This window comes from Micrasema longulum, unplaced genomic scaffold, assembly GCF_059751315.1.
Source record: "Micrasema longulum isolate JH-2025_06_02 unplaced genomic scaffold, ASM5975131v1 h1tg000429l, whole genome shotgun sequence".
Classification (NCBI taxonomy): domain Eukaryota; kingdom Metazoa; phylum Arthropoda; class Insecta; order Trichoptera; family Brachycentridae; genus Micrasema; species Micrasema longulum.
In genome coordinates, this window is record NW_028277629.1 from 278,419 (window position 1) to 305,302 (window position 26,884).

At 33.8% G+C, this 26,884-nt stretch overlaps 1 protein-coding gene across 1 annotated transcript in view; it reads left to right on the forward strand.

Annotated features, from left to right (window-relative positions):
* Window positions 1–26,884, forward strand: part of NaCP60E (Na channel protein 60E) — a 213,991-nt gene that overhangs the window by 125,987 nt on the left and 61,120 nt on the right. The gene's annotated exons all lie outside the window — the stretch shown is intronic.

Consider the following 26,884-nt stretch of genomic DNA (forward strand, 5'->3'; position numbering starts at 1 on the left):
TTTAGATTTGGTATAAAATTTCTATTGCATTTTTAAAGAATAATTTGATTTTCATTAAGAGAATATTGAAAATATGGCGCTGTTTAAGAAAGGCGGCGTTGAAATAAGAGTGAGTGTAAGTGTGTCATACAGCCATTAAGAGTTATGTCAGAATTTAATTTGACTTCAAAATTGACTTATTTTTCTTTCGTATTTTAAATGGTTTTTTACCTCAAAACATGAAGATAGAGCATCGGTCATGTATCTTTATAATCGCTCGAGAGAACTTATCCTAAACTATTCCGTCATGTTATTAGTATGACGTTCTTAACTTTCCATTGTTATTGCGGCCCAGGTACGCTACAATTGAAATAATGATAACTGTGAATTATCTCACAGTAAGGAAATTGTAATGGTAAATCAAAAAGTGTTAGTATTTCTCGTATGTGAGGAAATATTTTCACGGTTTTAAGGAATAAATAACACAGCTCCACAACACTCGTTTTACCGACCCCCTTGAAAAGTGCAGGTTAGAAATAAGTGAAAAGTTATCACTAGACTATACCCCTCGGTGAACCTATTTCTCGCTACTAAATCTGGTGCACTCTCTTCTTGATATTACACCATTTTCTATTTCCTCTTCTCCTGTTTACTTTGTTTTGTGTTCGTGCTACAAATGGCGGCAACAGATGATGCTACATTGTTCTCGAAACTTTCTACTTTACTCTCTGGGGTAATGCATCCATAGAACGAATTTAAATTCATACCAATAACCAAAATATAATGATTTATTTATTTTATCAATTTATTCCATGCTGAGCATATTGTTGCTCTGGATGTAACACCTCGTACTGCAATTTTTGATCAATTTTAAATTTTATGGAAACTTTTCGTAAAGTAATTTTTCGTCTTTCTAGTGATACTTTATACGTACGGGAGACTTATTTCACTAAAAAACTGAGCCCTCGCAACTACCCTTGATAACACTCCGTACGGTTGACTTGATTGTCAGAACACTCCTGAAGTGTTGACTGGGTTGTGAATACGAGGTATCACATCTAGAGTAACGATATATCATAAAGAAAAAGAAAATCATCGGTATATAATATTAATGTTTTTTGTAGAAATTTTTTGATAAAACTCCATAGTCAACTGATTTTGATAAAATATAGAATAAAATAAAACATTAAAAACTTCTTAGTTTACTTTTACTTTATTTCATTTGACCAACGAGCGCTTTCGCCTAAGTTGACATTTTCAGGACTGGTATCATGATATTATAAAGCTATCAGCTGATTTTCAATTTGCAAATCTTCTTTATTTTCCATTTCATTTTTGTTATTGAAATCGTACATGCTTTTGTTGAATTGTTTAAGGTTTTGATGAAGCGGAGTTAGTGAACGAACTGCATAGCAAGTAAAATAGATGGCGATAGCATTTAAAAAAAAACTGTAGATTTAGAGGTCAAAACTGAAAACTGAAAACTGAGAAGATTTCCAAAAAACTGTAAATATACAGTTAAAACTGTGGGCTTGGCTACACTGCGTCTCGTTCAGTTGTTCACCATGTTGGTTGCGTTTTCCATAGAAGAAAGGCTTACTGCTTCCGATTCATAGATCAAATGGGTTGCCGCGCAAAGCAAAGCAAAAAAAATGTGACGAAGTACCTATCTAGAATTATTTGTCACACCTTCTAAGAAACAATATAAAAATTGAAAACATTTTTTTAAATTTACCGTTCCTGTAGATGCAATGCCTACTTAAGCGAAAACGCTCGTTGGTTGAATGAAATAAAGTAAAACCATAGAGTTTTTATCGATAATTTTATAAAAATCATTAATCATAATATAATCAGAAACATCAATCATAATAATCAGTAACATAAAAATATAAAGTAAAAAAAAGACAAATCAAAGACAAAAATACATAATAGATAAACATAATGGGATCCACGTTAATTAAACTCGTACTGCTAAGCCTAAAAGTCGTAACTGAAAATTTCGTTTATGCATTTTTTCTGCTTTTGTAATACACATTTGAAAGCCTTACATATTTAAAACGAGTCATTTTAGCTTCTCAAACGTGAGATATTCTCTTAATTTTTTTATAAAAGATATAAGATAGGCAAAGCATAAAACAGTTGAAAATTTACAATTTACCAGATACGACTTATGGACTTAGCAGGGCAGAACAGGGATGTAGGGAATTTATTTTAAAAATATTTTTTATTATTTAAGTTATTTTATTTACAACTAAAATAATTCATATCCTGATTTTTGTTAACACGTCTGATCATTCTAGATAGAGGTGCCTGGAAACTAAAGTTAGTCTTATGATGACGGAGGTTCAAAATTTCATTATTTTTGATAAATTAATAAACATGGAATTGTATTTTGATAAAGATTGTAAATAAATAAATAAATAAATTAATTAATTAATCGTTTTAAATATACTCGTTCATCCTAAATTTGCATCAAATCGGTGTTTTGAAAGACTCGATAAATTAAGAAAAAGTTCCATAGTGGTATAGTTATGCGAGTTGTCTTTTGTGATTCCTTATTAGTTGGCAATTTTTCCTATCAACTTTTTCTGAACACACTCGGTGCGATTTATTTATAACATATAAAAGTATTTTTAAAATAAAAATATTATTATCAAAATATTTTTTAAACAGGTTTTTTTTAAAGTAATAACCTCCCAAGCTTCTTTTTTATAGGCTCGTCATAGAGCGGAAAATAGAGGTCATGAAAAAAAGTTATGAAAAAGCCCCTTGAACACCCAGACCAACTAAGGAAAATTATTTCTTCGATTTTTTTCTTGCAACTGGCGGGAATCGAACTCGCGACGCCTATTACATAGTTGGCCGTCTAACCCACGGCGCCTGTCATAACTTAAAAATAATGCTTTTATCGTTTTATTTTAAGTCAATCATTTGTCATACCAAATAATTAGTCATATAAAGTTACAATAATTACTATTATAAAACCTAAATAAACAATAATTATTCAATATTGAATTCTAATTTAATTTTCAGATAATTTTTAAAGTATCCAAATCATAGACAATTTGGGGAAAGTAATTATTTTGTTAACTTTATTTGAAATAAAATCGATTTCAATAAGCAGTATTATTTTTATTTTATTTTTTTTTTATTTTTCTTTCTGTTGACGCCCATGGGGCTTTTACATTATACATACTATATAATAAGAAAAAGTTACACACTAAACATAGTTAACATTTTTTCAAGTATAAAAATTAAATAAAAATATTATTAAGATTTAAAAATAAAGTTACATAGTTAACATAATACACTATTAAGACATAATACATACATTATATTATGTTTATAATATAAGGCATATCAGGATTCAAATAAAACATAATTATAAATTTTTTTTAAATTTTTTTTACACCGGTAAACTAAACTTTAAAGTGAAGTTATTTAAAATGTTGAAAACTGAAAAGGGCTTTATAAACTAAAAATATAAAACATAACACGGGCCAAATTTTAAGCATACATAAATACGATCGAGGATTTATTGACTAGACTCAGTCGCGTCGGTCGCCTGTAGTACTTTGGTCTTGAATATGCTCAATGAGTAACGAAATATATCGACATCGCCATATTCATTACCAAGGCGATGAAGTCTAGCTATAGGTGAATTTACATAGTAGTTGTGCCCACTGGACACCTCGACAAACACCGACTTATTTCGTGTGCGACGGGAAGGTATTTTAATATTGACCAGTCGCGTTAAATCAGGGCTGTCCAGCGCGCCATTTACAATTTTATATAGGTTTACTAAATCGGTTAAGATTCTCCTATTCGAGAGAGTAGACAATTTTAAATTATTTGATGGGAAGTTGTAGTCGATTTGGTCAACGGGAATATTAAGTTTAAAATTTATGAAGCGAAGGAATTTATGTTGGACTTTTTCTAATTTTATGTTATGTATTTTATAGCAAGGTGACCAAATTATTGAATTATACTCTAAGTTACTCCGAACTAAGGCAACATATAAAGATTTAAGCGAATCGATGGAATTAAAATCCTTCACCGTTCTCAGCAAATATCCGAGACACTTCATTGCCTTGTTAGTAACTGCATCAATGTGTGGAGCAAATGACAACTTGTCATCGAACACTATACCTAAATCTTTTATTTCTGTAACTCTTACGAGATCTGTGTTATTTATATTATAAGAGAAGTTGATTGAAGTTCTATTACGGGTAAACGTAATAACACTGCACTTGTCAATATTAAGAAAGAGCTCATTTCTCTGACACCAAGTATATAGACTCGCCAGGTTTAATTGAAGAGATTCGCAGTCACTAACAGAAGCAATAGTCTTAGATAATTTCAGGTCATCAGCAAATAAAAGAATGTCCACTCCCTCAAATATCGATACAATATCATTAACGAAAAGCAAAAACAAAACAGGACCTAAGTGAGATCCCTGAGGAACTCCACTAGATGCCTCAAACTGATACGACCCATAACCGAATACTTTGACTAAACTTTTCCTAGACGATAAGTAGCTTTTGAACCATTTTAAAATGTTTCCCGAGATTCCTAATAGTTTTAATTTGTGTATTAAAATCGCATGTGACACCTTATCAAAAGCTTTACTAAAGTCAGTATAGATCGTATCAGTTTGCCGGCGTTTCTCCATAGCTTCCATAAGCCGATGCTGATACAACATTAGATTTGTCGTTGTAGATCTTCCTGTAATAAATCCATGTTGTAATGGGGAGATAACTTTTTTTATTTCTGGAGTAAACTTTATCAAAAAAATAGATTCTAATAGTTTAGGTATAGTTGACTGCGTGCAGATGGGTCTATAATTAGCAATATCTGATTTATCACCCTTTTTAAAAATAGGTGTCAAGAAGCTGGCTTTCCATCTTTCAGGAAATATACCAGTTTTTATGGATAAATTAAAAATTTTAGTAAGTGGATCAGTCAAGGAAGAACCACACTGGGTGAGGAAGAGGGGAGGAATATTATCTGGTCCAGAACCTTTGCTTGGATCCAATTTGCTTACCCCAATTTTTATATCAGCATTAGTAAACAAACAGGTATTAAAATCAATCAAATTAGTACAAACAAAATCGTGCAGTTCTGGATCAGTCTCTGAACTATATACACTGCTAAAGTAGTCGGCAAACAAGTTAACAACATCTTGTGGTGCGTCGGCCATTCTACTGCCATAATACATTGTGGATGGAATTCCAGACTCTTTACAATTGAGAGTATTAGAAAATTTAAAAATATGTTTAGGGTTGCTTAGGGCCTCTTGTTCAAATTTTGAAATACAATTACGATAACATGTTTTGGAGAGATTTTTAGCCTGAGCTCGCAGTTTAGTAAACTCATTGTAATCGTTAATATCTCGAGATTTTTTATAAGTAGCATGAGCAATTTTTTTGTTACGTATGACTTTGATAAGTTGGCTATTAAACCATTTAGGATACTCATTAAAAATAAACTTGGTTTTAGGAACATATGTTTCAATGGCTGTGTTAAGGATGGTATAAAATTGGTCAGTTATAGTATCGATATTTGATTCCTGGTTTATAAAACTCCAGTCAGTAGTCGAAAGAAATGAATTAATTGCTGGATAATCTGCTTTAAAAAAATTGGACTTAATATTAGAAGTTTTGTACTTTTGAGTTATCGAGGTATTGAATCTAATAAATAAAGGTGGATGGTAAACATCAATAGGTAGAATATGGTCATTTGCAACTTATTATGAGTTTGTCCAATTTTTTATAGACAATATAGATATAAGAGAACTCTATTCAGCGGTTGACAATGAGTGGATTTCACCCTCTATGAAGTTATTGATTGATTTGGTGTTTATTTTGTAGAACTCATTATAAGTTGAACTAATTATAAGTTTTCTCTATGAAGTTATTAAGAATTTTGAGACTTCAATGTGAACCATACATTTTCCGTATGCAAACAATAGATTGTCAAAATATTTGAATAACGTATGTAAAATCACTAAGAAACACGATCTCAAGATCCTATTAGGAAATAAAATGGACTGTCACTATTTAGTAGTATCTTTTGTTAATCAGTTTATACGGTTAGTTACAGTATGTAGTTGGTTCAACTGATCAGTTACTAATATAAAACGTAGTTACATTCACTATCAGTCTGTATATACAACATATAATAAACACACTTGAATCGTTTTCTTCTGTCAACCTCCAACTGGTTAAGAGCTCTCATTTATCCGCATCCTACATATTAACTAATCACTTAAAGAGTTTTAAAGTGGTGACTTGAACCAGCCAATGACAGATCAAAGGCCCTGTAAATTATTAGATTTCGATATTCCCTTCTCCTAAATATCCTCTACTTTTGTTGGAATACGCTGTTTTAAATAAGTTAAAAACTTAATTTGATTCATAATGATATAATATTATTTGTGTCGGCTTCGTGTGGTTAGCGCGTTTGCCTGCCATGCAAGAGATTTTGGGTCCAATTCCCGATACGGTTGATATGAAATCCTTCGTGTAAGAATAATGATCAAGATACGATGCTATTGGTGTACTAATGCAACACCCTATACACCAGTGCAGAAAGGAAATAAAGACGATATAATAACTTATATTTGAAAATAAGTTAATTTTTTTTTTAAATGCTTGTTATTTTCTTTTGTATTTATTTGACCGATTACCGCTTTCACTTTCTAGTGGACATCTCCAGACTGGTAAACATTATAGAGTGTTGAGATCAATAACTATACAAAACAAAACATTGTTGGAAAACAATTATACAAGAAAAACAAATCGAAACATGTACATTGTAACTAATTAATTCATCCGCGTATGTACTGTATGTCATTTAACTCCGTTTTTTTACCGCGCGCACGTGTAATGTTGCAGAAACTGTTTTTTCTGAGCTCAGATTAAGCAACCTAACGTAACGATTTCTTTTGTTTCAATAATTTGTTAACAACAGAGTTCAAAAACTTCCGCGTCTGATTTCCGGATATATAACGAAGCGTGGCAAACTCAAATCGAGGAAACGTTGTCCCAAATTAACCCGGGGGCGTCAAACTTGACGTAAGTCCTCGATATTTTATTTTTTTGGTATCGCGGGAGCTTCAGGATCGATTTTCTTACATTTTCGTGCAATTTTTGTTCAAACAGGCCCCACACAACCACGTGATAACCGAACCAAAACCTTTCACCTTATATGAATACCATTAAAATCCTTCGTATATTTATATTCCGAAGATAAAAATATATATTACTCACTCGGCAAAATGCCAGGAGGCAATTATCGCTCTACAACCGACAAAATTCCAACCTTCTAGAGGCCAAAGAGAATTCTAAGATGATGTCAAATATTCCGCAAGAAGTAATATTTGCACGAAATTCACATGATGACCATCTCCGCTCAATATTCTAGGAGTTTTTGAAGGCAATGCGTTAAACCAATAATTATCCAGGAAACTTGGAAGAAGTCATCTGCAGGATTAAAAAGCATAACTTAATTCTAGAAATAAATGTTTTTTTATCAAATTTTAAATGAAAAGTTAAATCCATAAAATACCTACGGGGAACTTTTAGTAAGAACTAAATTTCTGGTTTTGTGTTAATATCAATAGATACGCCAATAGGCACGTTACTCATTTATGAAATACATTTTTTTTGGTAAGTTTGAATAATTCAATAATCCTTTTGACTTTTTTTTATTCTAGAGAGTTTATTAAAATAAATGATTAGAGAAAACTTTTCTTTTTATTCCTTTTAATCGACCAAGCATAAGCCCTTGTAATGTTTTAGTATGAGGTAAATATTTTGTAAGGAACGGATTAATTTACATTAATTTATTTTCTACCTAATTTTGATGTTTTTTTGGCAAATTCGAATGTCGCTTTCTTATTTCTTATTTCGTTTAAACAATATTTATTAATGCAATTTGCAAATGTTCAATCATATTTATATACTATATGTTTGTATTCACTAGCATGTTCTGACATAAATTCTTGCTTGGTTTGAAGGAAACTTATAATTATTCTATCCTAAATGGTGCATTTTTCTATATTATGATTTATCTCATCAAGTCACTTATTTTTGTTTTATTGGAGTTTGAAAATCTGTAACCCAAATTTATGTGGTATGAGCGGACATGATTTTCTATATTTATAGATCACGTTTATTCAGATATTATTATGTTACAGTTATTATAAACACTCTTTACAAAAAATATTTTTTTCTTTCATGATTCCGAGGGCCATGAAATTCATATAATTGAGCATTTGAGATATTTTCTCATGTTAATTGTTTAGAATGTTACGTTAGTAATTTATTTATTGAACTTGCCTACTCCTCAGCGACTTCTCTTTTAGTAGGGTATTATTCGCTTCCGATTGAGCTAGACGGTGAACACACGGGCAGGCTCAGCCCTGTAGTATTCTCCTGTATTTTGTTTGTATGTATCTTACCTTCCAGCCTCACAAATTTTGTATTGTAATTTTTTTTTTCATTATAGTCTCTCTTCCGGGATTTCTCGAATGTATATTTCAAACTTCAAATCAAACTTTTCAATTGTCTGGGACCAACTTGGTGGGCTATTTTATAGAAGGGAAGACTTTATATGGCTGTACTTGCCCGGTTAGCAATCCACAACATGTAGGTGAAATTAAGAACATCTAAATGCCTAGAAAAAGTGAGCACTTTATGTGTTACAACATACAATAATGTTTCTGTACAAAAGAAAGGTACAAAGTTGTAGGCAACCAGATCAAAAAATTCCGTGATAGAATGAAATAATATAAATATAATTAATTTTACTAATTCTTTTGACAGCATTTTTGTCAAAATTTGAATGCAATTATTATTTTTTTTACCCGGCAATCTTGTGGAGCATCATAGACTCACGGACTAGAGGTCCGAGATTCGAACACCGTTCTACCACAATTTTAAAACACGGTTTCTTCCTTACTTCCAACTGGCCTAAATGACCTCAAAATTGATAAATTTGTGTAGATTGAAATAACAAAAATATTATTACTGAAAAACCGTTTTCTGTGCTTTATAGATAATTGGATACTACTAGTAAGTGTTAACTTGTTTATTTTGCCAGTCAGCCTGCCTTTTACATAGCGATAACACTAATGGGTCTAATTAACAGTAAACTAAACAACATTAACGCGTATAACGTATATATTTGCAATATATTTTAATTATACATTAAATATACAAACATATTATAATAAGTTTATAGTGGGTTGTGGTCCCGTGATAGTATTGTGGACTCACGGACCAAAGGTCCTAGGTTCGAATCCCACTCTACCACAACTCGATATCCATATTTCCAGCACAAGTTATTTACGACTTTTAGGAAATGGTCTGAAAATTTAAATATTTAAGTAAATAATAAGAACTCAAGTATTTCTCTTTTACTAAAAAAAAAAAAAACTTACAGATATAAGCAATACATATTTTTTTATTCTAATAGTATATAATGCTTATAGTAAATAAGTTGGCCTCGTGGTGTAATGGTACGCGCATTTGCCTACCATACAAGAGGTCTCGGGTTTGATTCCCGACTTGCTTGATATGAAATATTATTTAAATGGGTGTTTTTACACTAGAATATTTTATAGTCCCTAGACTAATACCTAAAGCGTAAGACTAATCACCTTACCTTCATGTAACAAAAAATTATCAAGATACGCTACGATTGATGTACCAATGCAGTGCCCTGTGCACCATTAGGTGCGGAGAGGGAACGATAATGATGATGGTGCATAATATATTGAAATTAATAAATGAATATGTAAAATGTAGTTATTTCTGAATATTTTATAAGAATTAACGATTAAAATTCGTTACTTTATATATTACGTTTCGGTTTATTTTTATATTTGTACGTGTTAGTTATGTGTCCGGAAGGATGAAAAATATATATATTTCTGACTGCTAAATAGAACAAGAACCTAGTACGAGTGTTTTCGACACGAAAGCTACGAAGGCACCCCGTAGTGTAGACGTTGACGCGTTCGCCATTCATGCTTGAGCTCCCAGGTTCGGTTTGTGGCAAGATAAAGTGAAATATTGATTTCTATGTAAAAAAAAGTTGTCAATACGTACTGCAATTGGTGTATAATGCAGTGTCCTATGCATTGCTGGATGCAGATAGAGAAATTATAAGGTTTTTTTTTGTTTTTTCATATTCATCAGATTTATTTCTTTCGACAAATTTAACAAATTCAACCAATTTATCAACAATATTTTGAGTTTGTCCAAAATGGTGTAAGACTTCCCTTCTCTGAAATGTTCTTCATCTCTGTTGTAATATGCTAATTTGAATGTACAAAAATAAACAATAAAAAAATCTAACTTTACACTGGAAACTCTTAAACAGTCTGGACCATTTTGAAAGCCCTCACCACCTACCCGGACCGTTTCAGAGGTCTTGTGGTCTTTTTACACACCCTTAAATAAATTCTAAGTTTAAATGATTTGTTGATAAAAGATTCCGGTTATTTAGAATTCGCATTTACTGCTTCCATTCCAGTGCCCCTATTAATGTATATTTAATTCTTCTGACATCATCGATCTAATTTTCCTAATTCTGACGGCGATCGGTTCATTGGCTTGTTAGTAAACTGGGAGAAACAAGTCCGATCAGGCAAACCAGAGCCGTCGACTCCTCTCCACTGGCCATTCAGTTACAGTTCATACCGGGCAACCTTTTCACGTTTAGCTAATCTGAACCAGACAAGAATCATGAAATGTTTCAAGAGATCAAAAAATAAACTGTTCACATACTTCGGCGTAGGTCGACTGTCGTCGCGTCGGCGTCAGCGTCATCGTCATCGTGGTTAGAAGTCGCCAGTTTTTGTGCATCTCCTAACGAAGTGACGGTTCATTCATTTATTTATTTTTATAATTGTTTTTGCATTCTTAACAATGAAAACATAATAATTAATATAGTTATTTAGATAGTTGTAAAAAAACATAAACAACTAGTTTTTACTTACATTATAATAAATATAAACAAAAATAATTTCAGTTACCATATAACGAGTTATTAGATTCAGACGCACTATGTTTCCTAATTATAATGTTTTTCATATCTTCCATTCTTCATTTGATTGAACTCTTTAAGTAGCTTTGTATGTCATCTCCCTGTTTTCACGCAATGGTTGTTGTATACCATTATTGGTTAGTTTGATCAAATATTTTTTTTGTAATAGGCATGATATTGTCAATTATTTTCATCGCAAAATAAAATTCTGTATCATTTAATTCGCATATTATTATTCGATTCATTATTCTAATTTTCTTTTTCATTATCTATTTTTATTTTTTTCTTTGGTATTTTTTTTTTGACACCAATTCTCGAAGATATCCAATATTAATTATGGTCTTCATTTAGAGAATGACACACCACTGCGTATTATGTTCCTGTTATAAATTTATTCTAAACTTGTATAGCGAGCATCGTGAGTTTTGTTTCTTGCAGAACCTCATTTGAAATTATCTTAAAAGAAATTTTGCTCTGGATTTCGATAATTACGCCTCCTGCCTCCTGTATGCCGACTTAATATTCATATCATCATATCTGTCGGTCGTGTATCTCGAAAACATCACGTCATTATTTGTTATTTATTTAGTTACATACATATATGTTACTATGCAGAGAGAAATTTACAAAATTTTAAGACTGTTCAAAACATTGCATATACAAGTATATTAAATTTCTCTTTGTATACCTAAATATTATTTTTATTATAAAACAATATTTTGAGTTTGTCCATATTTTTGTAGACAAGGACTAGATTCAACTCCCTGGGGAGCTGTTAACGTGAACATAATACAACAGAGATGAAGAACATTTTAGAGAAGGTTATAAGAAGTCTAGGCATCTACAGGGCTTATGACCTGTCATTGGCTGGTCTAAGTGTCTAAGTCATCTCTGTTGTAATATGTTAATGTTAGCAGCTCCCCAGGTAGTTGAATCCAGTCCTTGTCTACAAAAATTTGGACAAACTCAAAATATTGTTGATAAATCCACCTGGTCCATGAAGAAGTATAAAAATTGAAAAAATATAAAGTTTCAGGCGTTGCCTAGTGTGTAGGTGAAATAATTTAATTAGATGAATCTCACCCGCATAAATACAGCTTTTAGCTCTTTAACTTCACAAACATCAACAGATGAAAGGATCGAAGGAATGTAGAAGTTCAAATATGGGCAGAATGGTGAATATTACACAGTGTGTTAAACCAGCCAATGACAGGTCATAAGACCTGTAGATGCCTAGACTTACATATTACCTTATAAACGTGCAAAAAAAAATAAAGAATTACCATAGAATTATGAAGCAGGCATTTCAAAAGAAGTTTGGCCAAATGACAATCTATTTTGCTTCTACGTACTTTTCGTTCTTATTCCTTTTTTTCACACAGCTACTCCTGTCCACTGTTGAACATAAGCCTCCCCTATACTCCTTCCGTCCCTGTCTTGCACTTTCCGTATCCAGTCACCTGCGATTCTCTTGACACCACCTAACCGTCGGGGGGGGGTCTCCCTCGACTTCTTTTGTCTTTACAAGGTCTCCACTCGACTATCCTTTTAGTCCATTTTTGGCCTTTTGATCTGGCAACATGTCCCGCAAATGACCATTTAAGCTTTGCCAATCTTTCGACCACGTCCGTTACCCCCGATCTTCTCCGTATCTCGGTGTTTCTTATCCGGTCAGAGAGTTTTATATGGAGCATGGCTCTTTCATGTTGTCAACGTGCTACTTGAAGCTTCCTTGTAGTCAATTTGGTGAGTAAGTGTTTCTGCTCCATATGTCAATACTGGAAGTACACATTGGTCGTACACTTACATCGTACACGTTGCTGACAAAGATCTTCTTCATATTTCCATATGCAGCCCACCCAAGACCGATTCTCCCCTGAAACTCGCCGGTCTGGTTATCTGTGGAGAGTAAAGCTAGGGTTTCCTAGGACAGCGGTGCCCGTATTTTAACGGCCGTAGTGAACGATGATGCGGTGGATAACCGTCGTAACGGTGACTAGAGTGTGGTTTTATAGGAAAACGGTGTTATCAACACCATTTAACACCGTTTCCCTAGGAAACCACTCTCCAGTCGACGTTACGACGGCTGTCTACCGCATCACCGTTTACTACGACCGTTAAAATACGGGCACCGCTGTCCTAGGAAACCCTAGCTTAACATGTTGTGGCTGACATACTTTTTTATACCCTTTTTAAACATTTTCTCCAAACTGATTGTTTTAATGGACAGCGGAAGTAGGTTATAGATTTTTATTACTTGATACTCAAAGTCCCTTCGACCGAAAGTGGTGTAAGTTTGTATTGGTTTTAATTGTCTTTGTGTATTTTATGTTTGTTAATTTATTTCTTGTTGGTTCATTTTTTTCAATGGGAAATTCAGTGCTACGGGAAATTTTTCTACAGACGTCAACAATAAGAGCATTTAATTTTACGGCGAAGTTTTTCGAAGATGTATAAAAAAATAATAAAAATTAACCACTTTAACGTCACACGGTTTAATGAATAATAAACAATCAATTATGAGGTTGTTATGTGTTGTGATAAATTTGCGGTGTCCGGGTAGCCATTCAATAGCTACAGAGTTCTACTTTTAATTGGCAACACAACTCACCTACGACAGCTCGTAACGTCGCGGGGGAGTAATTTCAAAATTACAAAACTGATCAAAAATTATTTTTTTATATTTTGGCCTTTGAAAAAGTTTGGTAGTATTTTAACAAACTAAAAAATTAAAAAAACTTACAATTGGTGAACAATTAAATTAAGTTTTATAAAATGGAAGGAATAAAATTAAACATTCCATTGACGAAACAATCATTTATACCAAGAGGGCCTATTTGCATGGCAGTCGAAATATAAAATAAGCTTTCCAATAAAATTGAAGAAATAAATTGATTACAATTTTTTCTATAGTGTCAAAAGTATTTCTAATAGATAAATGTTTCCATAGTCTGATAAATTGGATTGGAATTTTTTTCTATAGGATTTCTATTGTCTAATAAATTGGATTAAATTGGAAATCTGAACCAACGGTATTGAAAATAGAATTACGATTTGGTTGACAGACATTGGAAGTAAGGAATCAGGAAATTTATTAAGGATAGTGATCTAAATATTATGCAATTCCATTGAATCATTTAACAACCTATTGTATTTTTTTGATATTCCTATTTTTTTTTTATTTTTATATTAACGTAAACATTTATTTTATTGTTTTTATTTTTCTTCAAAATTATTTTTATTAATGGGAAATATATTCGGTAACCATATTTGCCGCAACAAATTGGTTTCTAAGAACAGGCATTTGTTCATATAGGAACCGATTGCAACATTAGGCATATTAATATTTCTAGCATGCCGACTCTTTATATACTAATATTTGTCAGAGTGTTATTGTAACATTTTGTTAAATATGATATGTATGCATAAATAAATAAATATGGTATAAATGAATATTTGGAAGGTACAATTGAATAAATTTAAGTGTTTTAAATGTAAATAACGCAAGGAATAGACACCATAAGTATTATAATGTTTTTACAGATTCTTTTCTTCTTGACTGTTTTATATGCTTTATTATTTATTTTTTACTTTTTTAGCATCTCATTTGTTTTTTGTCAGATTGTAAGAAATTGCTGTGGCAATAAGTTCGCCATTTAACTGTGTATACAATTTTTTACTAAAAAAAATTAAATAAGTTATTTTTATTTGTATTTATCATTGTTTCTGCATTACAACAGGCCAGCTTGCGCAATAATAGTGTTGAATTATAACACAGCACACCCAGGCTTGGGAAAATTCACATTGAATTTTTATCTCTTCACCGGGAATCGAACCCGGAACCTTGCTTGTGTGAGTGAAGTGTCTTAACCGCTAAACCGCGGATTGGTATATATTATGGTTAATAAAGATTTTTTATTATGTTAATCAATAAAATTGGCCACTTATTTGCTCCGTGACGACGATAATACGACGAGTTACCTCCCTGTCCTGTAGACTAGCACTAAGTAGTGGGTGCTGTACACACATAGGCAGGTAGGCAGGTAGGCAGGTAGGCAGGTAGGTACCTAATGGCGAACAAGGCGGAAACTTCTGTTTTACTTCGGCGCTAGTTCTAGTTTGTATTGTTGCGCGGTACAGCGCCAGCGCCAGCAGTTTACAACAAAACAGACTATATTCCTCATCACCTTCTGCCGCACTAGTTTGGTAGCGCAACTAAGTATGGAAGAAGGTGCCCGTATATCGGATACCATTTTGTTTTCGTGATGTAGAATTAAAAATGTAAAACTGATGATTTACGATTTAGCATTATCTACTACTTCGTTAAATATTCGATTGATTCTAAAAAATTGGAAGTATAAAAAACTCAACGCAATAAAAAATACATTCAAAAAATATTTTTGAAAAACCTTGCTTTTTGGGTGAAAAAAATGGGTTCTTTATTTCGGATACAGTGGGTTACAATGTTCAAAGTGGCCGTTTTTGGCATCATTCATATTGAAAAGTGGATAAATAATTTTAATCATATTGATGATCATATTAGTGTTGTATCAAAATAGTGTAAAATAAAGCTACGTATATCTATATAGAAGTCTTCTTCTTCTTCTTCTGCAGCCTTATTCTCTCCACTGCTGGATGGCGGCCTTTTCCAAACGTCTCCATTCCTTCCTATCACCCGCTTTCATCATCCACGTTTTACCAGCAATAGAGGCAATGTCGTTGACCCATCTTTTCTGTGGCCTTCTAACACTTCTTTTGTTTGCCCACGGTCTCCACTTTATTATTCTGGGTGTCCGCCTGCCATCATTTTGTCTCGCCAAGTGCCCTGCCCACTGCCATTTTAATTTCACTGCACGATCCATGATATCCACGACTCCGGTTCGGCGCCATATTTCTTCATTTCTTATTCTGCCTCTTACACCGAGCATCTGTCTTTCCATGGATCGTTGCGTGCATTTTAATTTCTGGCTACTTTTCTGTGTTATAGACATAGTTCCTAGTCCATATGTTGTCACCGGCAATATGCACGATTCATATACTTGTCTTTTCAAGCATATAGGGACTTGTTTATTTTCAAAAATATATTTAAGTTTGCCGAAAGCAGCCCGACTCAGCCCTATTCTTCTTGATAACTCCGCTATCTGGTTATCTTTACCAAGTTTCACTTTGTGTCCTAGATAAATGTATTCATCAACCACTTCGATTTCATTATCGTTAATGAAAATGTCTCGTCCTGTTGGACTCATAATCTTTGTTTTATGAATATTCTTTTCCAAGTGAATCTTTTTTTTATAAAGAAGTACGTGTATATGTATATATTAAGCAGTTAATAATAGTTGTTGTTTGATTTGTTTTTTACAAAACCACAGAAAACGAAGGTCCTACTTGCAAACCCGGCAAAATCCAAAATTTTAAAAAAGTGAGTTATTAATTGAAACTTATTCAGAATACAATTTTTTACAATAATTTTAATATTTTCAGTTAAAAGTACAGCCTTATTTGTAAGACTTGACTTTTAAATTATCGGCTTTTTTGCATAAATGGCAACCTCTCCTCGGGGTATTGCGAAGTTGGTAATGCATAACATTAAATGTATTATTTCACTACTGCTTCTTGACATAATCATGCTTATGTCATCACTGCTTACGTTTAAAATATTTACTGATTACCGTAAAAAATTCAAGTTTAAAAAAAAAGTTGAAGGTATCAGTTTTTTGTGATTTTTTAAAAATAAATAAAGATGGATTTTGCCGGGTTTGCAAGTAGTACCCTCCCTCATATGTAGGTACAAATGAATGAGCATTCTTCGTAGATTACCTGTAAAAAACAAGCACCGCTTTCCACTGCAGTGTATTGGTTAGTGCGTTCGACGTCCAAAAAATTAATCTAAATAATTTTATAATTTGACGGATTAAGAATACAGTTTCGTGTGTGAAATTGAACCAGAACCTTTGACGAATGTTTTCGACTAGAAGGCTGCATCATCATCATCATTCCCTTTCCGCACCTAATGGTGCGTAGAGCACTGGATTGTTACACCAATCGCAGCATCTCTCTATCAATTTTGTTTCATGAAACTAAGGTGATCAGTCTTACGCTTCAGGTACCAGTCCAGGGACTATGAAATATTCTCGTGAGAAAATACCATTTTAAATAAATATTTTATATTAACCATGTCGGGAATCGAACCCGAAACCTCTTGCATGGTAGGCAAACGCGTTGACCATTACACCACAAGGCCGGCCTCTCTCAGGCGAAAATTCTTAATAAGGAAATCGAGTAAATTTGTTTTTAATATAATATTTCATTGTTCCTTAACTGGTGTATTATACCAGAAGCGTAGGACAGATCACACCTTCATGTGCATTTGGTCAACCAACGCAGCGCCCTATGCACAACTAGGTGCGGAAAGGGCAATGATGAATTAAAAATAAAAATATAATAAAAAACAATCCACTTTATATAATTCTGTCGTACCGTGTGGATTTTCACCATCGTATAGCCTTTAGTAAGGGAAGACGTCCTTAGCATGATAATAAGAGGTGTGTTTAATGCCCTTCACAAATCCTCGGCCTGAAACGGGACATACTATTATCGAAAAGGAAGCTGACTGCGTTTTCAGCGGTTAAAAATTTCACCAAGAAAAGCAATATGATAAGTTAGTCCAAATCATTGTAAACAAATTTCGATTTTTTTTCTCGACTGGACGAACATCGATATGGGATTGTTTTAAACAGAGATAATGCTTAAAATCTGTTGCATTAAATAGGGAAAACATTTTTAAGGTCTAAGCATTTACAAGGCTTATGACCTGTCATTGGCTGGTTTAAGTGGCAACTTTACACACTGAATAACATTCACTCAATGTTAAATCATCCACATTTCCTCAACTCTTCCATTTGTTGACTTTTGTTAAGTACTTACTTATCGGGTCCGGACTTTAGATCTTGCCACTCCAATGTGCAGCGACATATATCGCTTTGTCAGTGGCCGTCCTCAAATCATTATTATCACAAGTAAACTGCATTTGTGGGCACTGCAGCAGATGAGAATCATCCTGCACCTCTCCACAATCGCAGTTCATGTGATGACATGGAGGGAGATGTCCCTCCAGAAAACCCCACCTCCGTTGGTTGTATTTGCACCTTGACACCCCTACCTTTAATCTATTGAGAACTTTACACGTAGGGAAGTCAAAATTGTGGACGGTGTTTGTGCTTTTACATGGCATTATTCAGAGCCTATCGTCGACCTACCTCTCTCCACAGATCCTCTCTGCGTTTTTCTGCAAAGGTTTCCGAGTCAGTTGTGACTTTGAGGAAACTTCTTCTTAATCCTGGTCTCGGAGGAGCCATTTGATGATCGTAAAGCGGGTGTCTAGAGTCATGGGTCTGTTTGTGTCTCTCTGTATCCGCTGCTACGTTTCTCCTGATGTTGAGTGGAGTGATTCCCAATAATAGGATAAAGTGTGTGCACCGGTGTGGGCTTAAGGCAGCCGGACACCAATCGCGCCATGTCATTTACACCAATATCCACTTGCTTGGCGTGTGCTGACTTCTGCCAAACGGGACAAGCGTACTCTGCTACGGATACACACAAACCCAAGGCAGAAGTGCGGAGTACATGTGGAGATGCTCCTTAAGATGAACTGGTGAGCTTCCGTAATATTTTATTCCCGGCGGAGACTTTCTGTTTAGTATTGGTGTAGTGCTGCTTATAGGAAAGCGTCATATCCAGAGTTACACCAAGATATTTGGGTGTTTGGCAGTGCTCGATTCTCTTCCTCTTTCATGTGACTTCCAGTTCTCTTCTCGCCTGCTTATTTTTGAGGTGGAAGGCTCAGAGTTGAGTTTTCTTTGGATTTGGCTTTAACATATTTTTTTCATAGTAAAAATTGCCTGGTCTCCATTGGTATGGGTTGATCTTTAGTATATATGTTATATAGGATTGGCGCCTGAACGCCTCCCTGTGGTAGTCCATTCTTTTCGGATCTCCATCGACTGTCCTTGCCCTGAAGAGTTACATAAAATCGTCTATTGTTCAGAAAGTTGCGGATTATGGATGTAAGTTTGAAGTCCTTTGTGACATTTTATATCTTATTAACAAGTTTGGTATGGTTCACCGTATTGTATGCAGCCGTGAGATCCACAAACGCCACTCCCGTTGTTAAGTAAAAGAGCAGAAACCTTTATCATGTGGGTGAGATTCATCCGGCTGAACCAATTCACCTACTTGGCAACGCCTGAAAACAATTTTTCTATTTTGCACACCTTTTTATTCCAGTTACTTTAATCGACAATGTTTTAAGTATGTCCAAATGTTTGTAGACAAACTGGATTTCCTCCCTAGGGAGTTATTTGGGTGTAATTTTTTTGCAGACAGAGAGAAAACAAGGTGTTACTACAAATTTAAATTTAAATTACTCTCTAGGGAAGAAATGTAGCCTGTCTACAAATATTTGGATACACTCAAAACATTGTTAATTAGACAAAAAGTTATTAAGAAATTGGATGTCTTGGCCTTTAAGGAGCTTATGATTTGTCATCGGTTTGAATAATGTTTAAAAAAACGTCACACAGAAACACAATTTTATACAGATATAACACACACATTTATATATACGGTCAAACTTAAATTATCTGGATGAGTGGGTACCGATGTTATCCGGATATGCATAAATCGGGAAAATTTAATCAACCATTAAATTAAGGCAATTTTTTTCTAAGTAAACGCAAAAAACCTTTTTTATTGCTATTAAAATAATACAGCAAATTGGAATCACATTCGAAACTTACTTTAACATGTCCAAGGGTGGTATTCTAGATCTTTTCTACCCCCTAGAGAGTGATTAATTTGAAGTTTTTTTTTTATTTGCTTTATACAATGGCCACACTTATGATTAAACGTTAAATGGTGTATAAAGCTGCTTTAAAAATGAAAAAAAACTTATATGGTTTGATGAATTCAACGTAATTAAGTGTTTTAGGTAATGGCTAAGGTCGCAATAATGGTCTCAATAAAAAAATCATATTTGGTTGCACGTGCTCGTATTTGTTTGACGTTTATTCATCAGTGTGGCCATTATATGAAGTAAATAAATAAAAAAATCTTCAAATGAATCACTCTTTAGGGGGTAGAGAAGATCCAGAATACCACCCCGGAGCCGCTATTCTACATGATTTTAAAGTTCGTATTTAGTACACAAATACGCAATATATACCACGCTATAAAAGCATTCGGAATACCAGCTCTGCAAAGCTAATTCCTTTGTGGAAGAAAGGCGCGCTGTTTTATTTATTATTACAACATCTCTCATTAATAACACTGTATTTGCTGTGGGAAATTACAGAACCAACACTGGCTTCTTTTCACTATTGCCAGGAATGTTTAGGTTTCACATTGAAGTGTCCAAAGACAGCTCGGTTGATGTATTCCTACAGCAATGAGAGTTATACAAAAGAGAAATAATTAGGTCACTTTTCGAAAGATGAAACCTACCGACATGCGACTGGGCGACGTCTTGTCTCTGTGAGATAATAATTATTTCTTTGTGTATTTTGTTGTTATTTATTTATGTTACATAAATATACGGCCTTAGCAAATTACAACAGTTACACGAAGAAACATATTTACAAGAAACTGAACAAAAAGAACATAAAACTATGTAGCAAAGACAAACGCGGGAAATAAAATAATGGTATACAATATATTCACAATCACGATGCTAGTTTCACAGTAAGCCGTCTAACCAACTGCGCCACGTCTTGGCGTTTTATTGAAATATTAACATTATCAACAATTACAACGTAGATGAAGAACATTTTAGAGAATGGAATACAAGTCAAAGCATCTACAGGGTTTCTGACCTGTCTTTGGCTGGATTAAGTGGCTACTTTACACACGGCATAACATACACCAAACAGAGACGATTAGTTAAAGTAGGTTCCCGGCACTACACACGACAAAAATGACACGGAATGTGTCTACTGCCATCTACAACACGGTACAAATTACTAATAGGTACATAAACACATATGTTTTGCTATAAAACACACAATTTACCTTGAAGATGGCTCCTGCAACGGTAGCCGAAACGTCGGAACGAACCCAACTTACACGGGATCACCCAAAAAAGATACGTGTTGATTTACAATTCTATCTACGAGTATATTCCGCTTAAATCAGCCAATGACATGTCGTAAGCTCTGTAAATGCCTAGATTTCTATATTCCTTTCTCAAAAATGTTCTTCATTTCTGTTTTTAAATATGGAGGCTATAATTTGGAGTTCTGCAAAATAAACGCCAACTCAATGAATACATCCGCATAAACCTGGAGATGGAGATTTCCCATCAATCTGTGGGAGAATCATGATTGAACGTGCTCGTTATCGGGTAGTCATCACGATCCGCGGGGGGTGAATCGGCACCTCGGGATGCTGGGAAGGTGTCCAATCAACGCTACCCCTTCGGCCCCGGAGTGACTCGGCGGAACTCCCGCCCCCGAGTTTCTGGTAATTGCCTAATCGACTGAGAACACTTTGCAATGAGAGCTTCAACTTAGATATAGGCTACTCGAGCCACCGACGTGTTGAGTTGCTCGAGGGTCGTTTCTTGAACCGAAAGAGTATCTTATGTATGCTAATGGTCTCAAAAAGTTTCTTTATGAATTGAATACACATTTATTTGCAAACGACACGGCCATAATAATATCAGGTGAGAATGTAGCAAATGCTGAACGCCAACTTCAAAAATACTTTATACAGCTCTCAAAATGGTCCCACGATAACGATCTGATTATAAATGTCAACAAAACTAAGGGACTCTGTATTGCTTCATCTCATATAACGAGAAAAAGTATTAGAATGAAAACCCACAAACTCTCATGATTTTGTAATTGTGCTTCTGTTAAAACTGTTTAAAAATGTGTTTATTTGTGACGATCAAGTGCCGAAATATTTAACTAAATATTATAGATTTTATTCAGAAATACATTCGTTCGTTCATTTAGAGATACAAATGTCACTTTTTTTATGTATCACATAAAATTACTCAAATATCAAAACTTTTATTAGTTTTTTCATATTTATGTATTTATTTCGTAAATATTTTTGTTACTATTGTTATAGCTATGCAATTTTATATTTTTTTGTTATGTATTTATGTTTGCATTTTTTTCCATATTTAAGATCAATATATGTTAAAGGCAATTAATGCCGTTTATGTAAAAATAAATAAATAAAAAATAAAAAATATTAAAAAAATTCATTATAAAATACACCAGTTTATTTAAAGTCTAAATCAATGAAAAATTATAATAACCAGAGATTTTAAGCGGGAAACATGCGTCTCATAATAACAAACAAAATTGACAAGAAGCGGATACATCTTCGGTACCTACACTACTTACATATTTTTTTTATTTAATGTTATTTGTACATTGGCGGGCTTATTGCCAAATGGCAATTTCTTCCAACCGTCCAATAAAATAAAAGTTTTATTTTTATAATTCAAGTTACAGAACATATTCAATAGAAAAAAAAAGATTAAAAAGTTAAAAATATATAAAAATAGAAATAAACGTATTTGTTTATAAATTACCTTAAATCAAAACTATTACTCAATGGGAAAAAGGAAAAAAGAGGAAAGAGGAAAGAGGAAAAAGGAAAGGAGGAGAGATTAAGGAAGAGAAAGGAGATGTTTCTTCAGACGTGATTTAAACATAAATAATGTAGTAACATCTTTGATGGTGGATGGGAGATGATTCCACAGTCGAGCCGCATGGACACTATATGAGTTAGAGAAGAAAGAGGAATTGTGTATGGGTATTAAGAGAGTGCCTTGAGAATGAGAACGAAGAGGTTACATGTGAATCTACTATCTCTCAGTAAGCTAATAACTGTGAACCAAATTTTTTTACAGTTTTGTAACAGAAAAACCTGTATACCTAAAATACTCACCCTTAGGTTATTGGTCACCGCTTTTGCAATCTTGTAACCGCAAGAATACGCTAAGGAATTCTATCATTGTTTCGTTTTCTACTATTTTCTTTTCGTACTGTAGCATGTTCACTTAACTTGCCAAACTTACTAGTTCTTAGCTCGATGTATTATTATTGTAAACTTTAAACAATAATTTTATACTTAACTTTATTACTTTATACTTTATACTTAACTTCAATATCAATACATAGATGGCGCTCCAACTCGCTTGTGGATGGTTTCTCAATTCGTAACATATATACAAAAATCAAAAATGTTACCTGTGTGGATATTCGCTAATAAGCGGAATGGGGAATGTTGTAGTACCTACTTAAAGTGGCCACTTAACCCAGCCAATGACAGGTCATAAGCCCTGTAAACGCTCGAATAACCATAATCCTGAATTTGAAAAAATTCTACCTCATCTCTGTAGGGATATAAATAAAAATAATTTTATGTTACTAAAACCCCACGCGTCTATGCGCTTTGTAGCTGCAAAATTTTTAGTATTGTGACCTTTTATATTTGATCTAAATTAAACTTTGGGGTCTAGATTTTTAACCGCCTATGCGCTCTGTAGTTACAGGACGTGTAATCTGGATTCTATTTCTAAACGATTATTTATAAATTAAAAGCACTTCTTAATAAAAAATGTTGTGCTGCGGGGCTAGATTTTTAAACGTCCATGTGCCATGTACCGTCAAGACGTGTTGTTATTTAGATCTTATATAATTATAAAAAAATTATCCTTATTAGAAACAGGGAAATAGAATCCCAACCACCTATGAGCTCTGTAGTTGCAAGGCGTGTTAGGTGCTTATTGTACAGCGCCCTTCACGTAGTTCTCACAAAAATGGCGCTATATAAACTATCCTAAATAAATCAAATTAGACATTGTTAGCGATTGTAAATACCTGGGCTTAACATCAAATGGCAGCATTCAAAAAGAACTGGGAGTGCGGCTAGGAATAGCAGGCGCTAAATTCAACAGTATGAAGGCTGTCTGGAGATCGGATATTTACTCACTGAAAATCAAATACCGCCTTTATAACGCCTGCATAAAACCTATCCTCCTTTTCGGATGCAAATCGTGGCACCTCACAAGGGCCCGAAACAGCAAAACTCTTGAGTTTTGAGAATAGGTATCTCAAAAGAATCTTGGGTGTGCGGTGGTTAGACTTTGTAAGGAATAAAAGTAATAAAAGAACGGAGGCAGCACACTCCGGTGACAACTATCATCAAGCGGAAGCGATACGGTTGGCCTGGCCATGTGCTGCGGATGCCTCCTGAGAGCTTTACCCCCGCTTGCCTACTTTACAAGGCATCAGGTTCTCGACGTCCTGGACGTCCACTGCTGACTGTTCGTCGGCAGTTCGTGTCAGGCATTCTTGGAGGATCTTTGTGGATACCGTTTGCTCCAACTAGGGAGCGGACAACGAATAATGAAATAATGGAACATTAAATGGGACTTTTAACTTCAATGCCTACAGTGTGTATTTACTTTCTAACCCTATACTTCTATGTAAAATATAATATAAATGAAAATACATTTTTACCATTTATGCGCTTTGTAGATGTACAATGTATTGAGATATTATTACCTTTCGGGTGATTTTTCACAAACAACTCTTAATAAATTATATGTATATCTTATAAAGATAAATCAATTTGTTGACATTTTTTTCAATAAAAAAAATATATTTTTTTTAGTTTCGAATAGACTACCAGGACGACCAGGGGCGAATCGTGTATAAATGCGATTATTCGCAGCTTAACATTATATTTTACTGGCTATAACCGCGACTTTATTTACAGAAAAACAAACAAATAATGACAATTTCTTATAAATCGTTGCCACCATTCGTATGTTTCTTCATATTTAAATAAAAATATAAAGAAAGTGCGCCTAGCGCCAGCAATGAGCCAAGAATCTAGCCGATTACTCCAGCTTATTTCTTCATACAAAAAGTGTACTATATTTTGAACACATAAAACCCGGTGGCGGGATTTTTCTCCTAGAGTTAACTTGCAAATTATATATTCTTTGAAGATTCTCGATTTGGAAAACAGTATTTCAAACATTTTTCCTTGAGGACTATTTTTCTTTGAGATCATACTTTTGACATATGACTCGCAACGCATGTGGCGCACGACGCAGCTGTTTTTGGCATTATTGAATTCTAGAATAAATCGGCGAGTTGACATTTCAATCGATACGAGAATACCGAATACTGACTGAATTATAAACTTTTATATAAGTTATGTGTTAAATCAATGGATAATATAGCCACACAATATATTTATCACGAAGTTACGTAGTTTGAGTTGATTTCACATATGAAAGTTGTTGTATCACACAGAACCATAGAAAAAATAGCAATTTATATTGTACTAGCGTTCCGTCAGACGTTGTCCTGCCCGAACGTTGACTTGCCTGCTATTACCTTGGAAAAAGAGTTTTCATTGTTAAATAGGTACCTAGGTACTTGTTTATGGTTGAATTCCAAAACATATAATAATTCGTTTTCAAATATAGATTTTTTTTTGCAAATGTCAAACTCGGCTCTTCTCATCAACAGGGGTTCACTTAATACATTAATGTTTTTTTCGAAAATGTATTAAATATCAGTTTATATTATTTTAGTATTACCAAAATCCAGTAAAAATAAATAAATGGGAAAAAATCACAAGGAATGTAAGGCAAGTATCTGATTGGGATCAGCAAAAAGCGAATGTTGTTTGTAAACATTCAAAAACAACCTTATTTGAAACAAAAAAAAAAAAAAAAAATTTTTGTATATATATGCATTCTCGTCAAATGTAACCCTGGTAGGTCGATGGAAAAAAGATTTATGCTTCTAACTTTTTTTGGAAGGTTCGATTGAAAAAAATAATATCTACGAACACGTGCAGTACAAAGATCTTCATTTCGCTGAAAACCGCACGTAAATCGGTTAAGCCGTTTAGGAAAAGTTAAGTGACATTACACGTACAGAATAATTATATGTATAAAGATAATATAACTTCCATTATATTATGTACCTTCTATGTAGGTACAATTAAATGATATTTTTTTATGGTTTACCTGTAAATAAAATCACCGTTCGCCACTGCACTATACTTTATTAATTAAATTACTTTATAATATACTTTATTGATTAAATTCTACCTTTATTCGTGCTTGTTTTCTGTAATCCCCTGTGACCCGAGTAGGTGTGATAATCAGTAATTATCCGTTGCTAACTAACTTTCAATAGTCCCCCATTAATACGGGCTAACTCTCCCTGTAGAGTGTAGAGTGCCGAGTTTAGAAACCCCTCAATCAGATTAGGAAACAAGCTTGTCCTTGTAGGATGTAGGCGTTCGGGGTGAAGTCCCGAGTATACAGAAGTGTGTTATATAATTACTATTGACAGTCGCAAATATGCAGGTTTATAACATCCCGTTTAATCGAATTTGATAGACCGATGAGGTTTCGATTAAACAAAAATTCGTAAATATGAACGTAGCAAAAATGTACAGCATAGAGAAATTTCTAAAGCCACATAAAAGCATTCCTGCATGATAGCGTACAAAACTAAATCGACTAAGTAAAAATATGTGGTATTTTTCTTTGTTTCATTTGAGAAATACGTTTCTTTGCAGCTATACGATAATACAAAAAAATCCTATACAGCGGTGAAACCTGGCCAACTTACAGACACCGAGAAAGGAAAATCAACGCTTTTCATTCGCGGTGTTTGCGGCGTATTCTTGGCGTGACGTGGCAGAACAAAGTGACAAATGCAGATTTACTAACCCGCACTCGGATGTCTTCGGCGATGGCGATCTTAAAAGAAAGACGCCTGCGATGGCTCGGTCATGTGAGTCG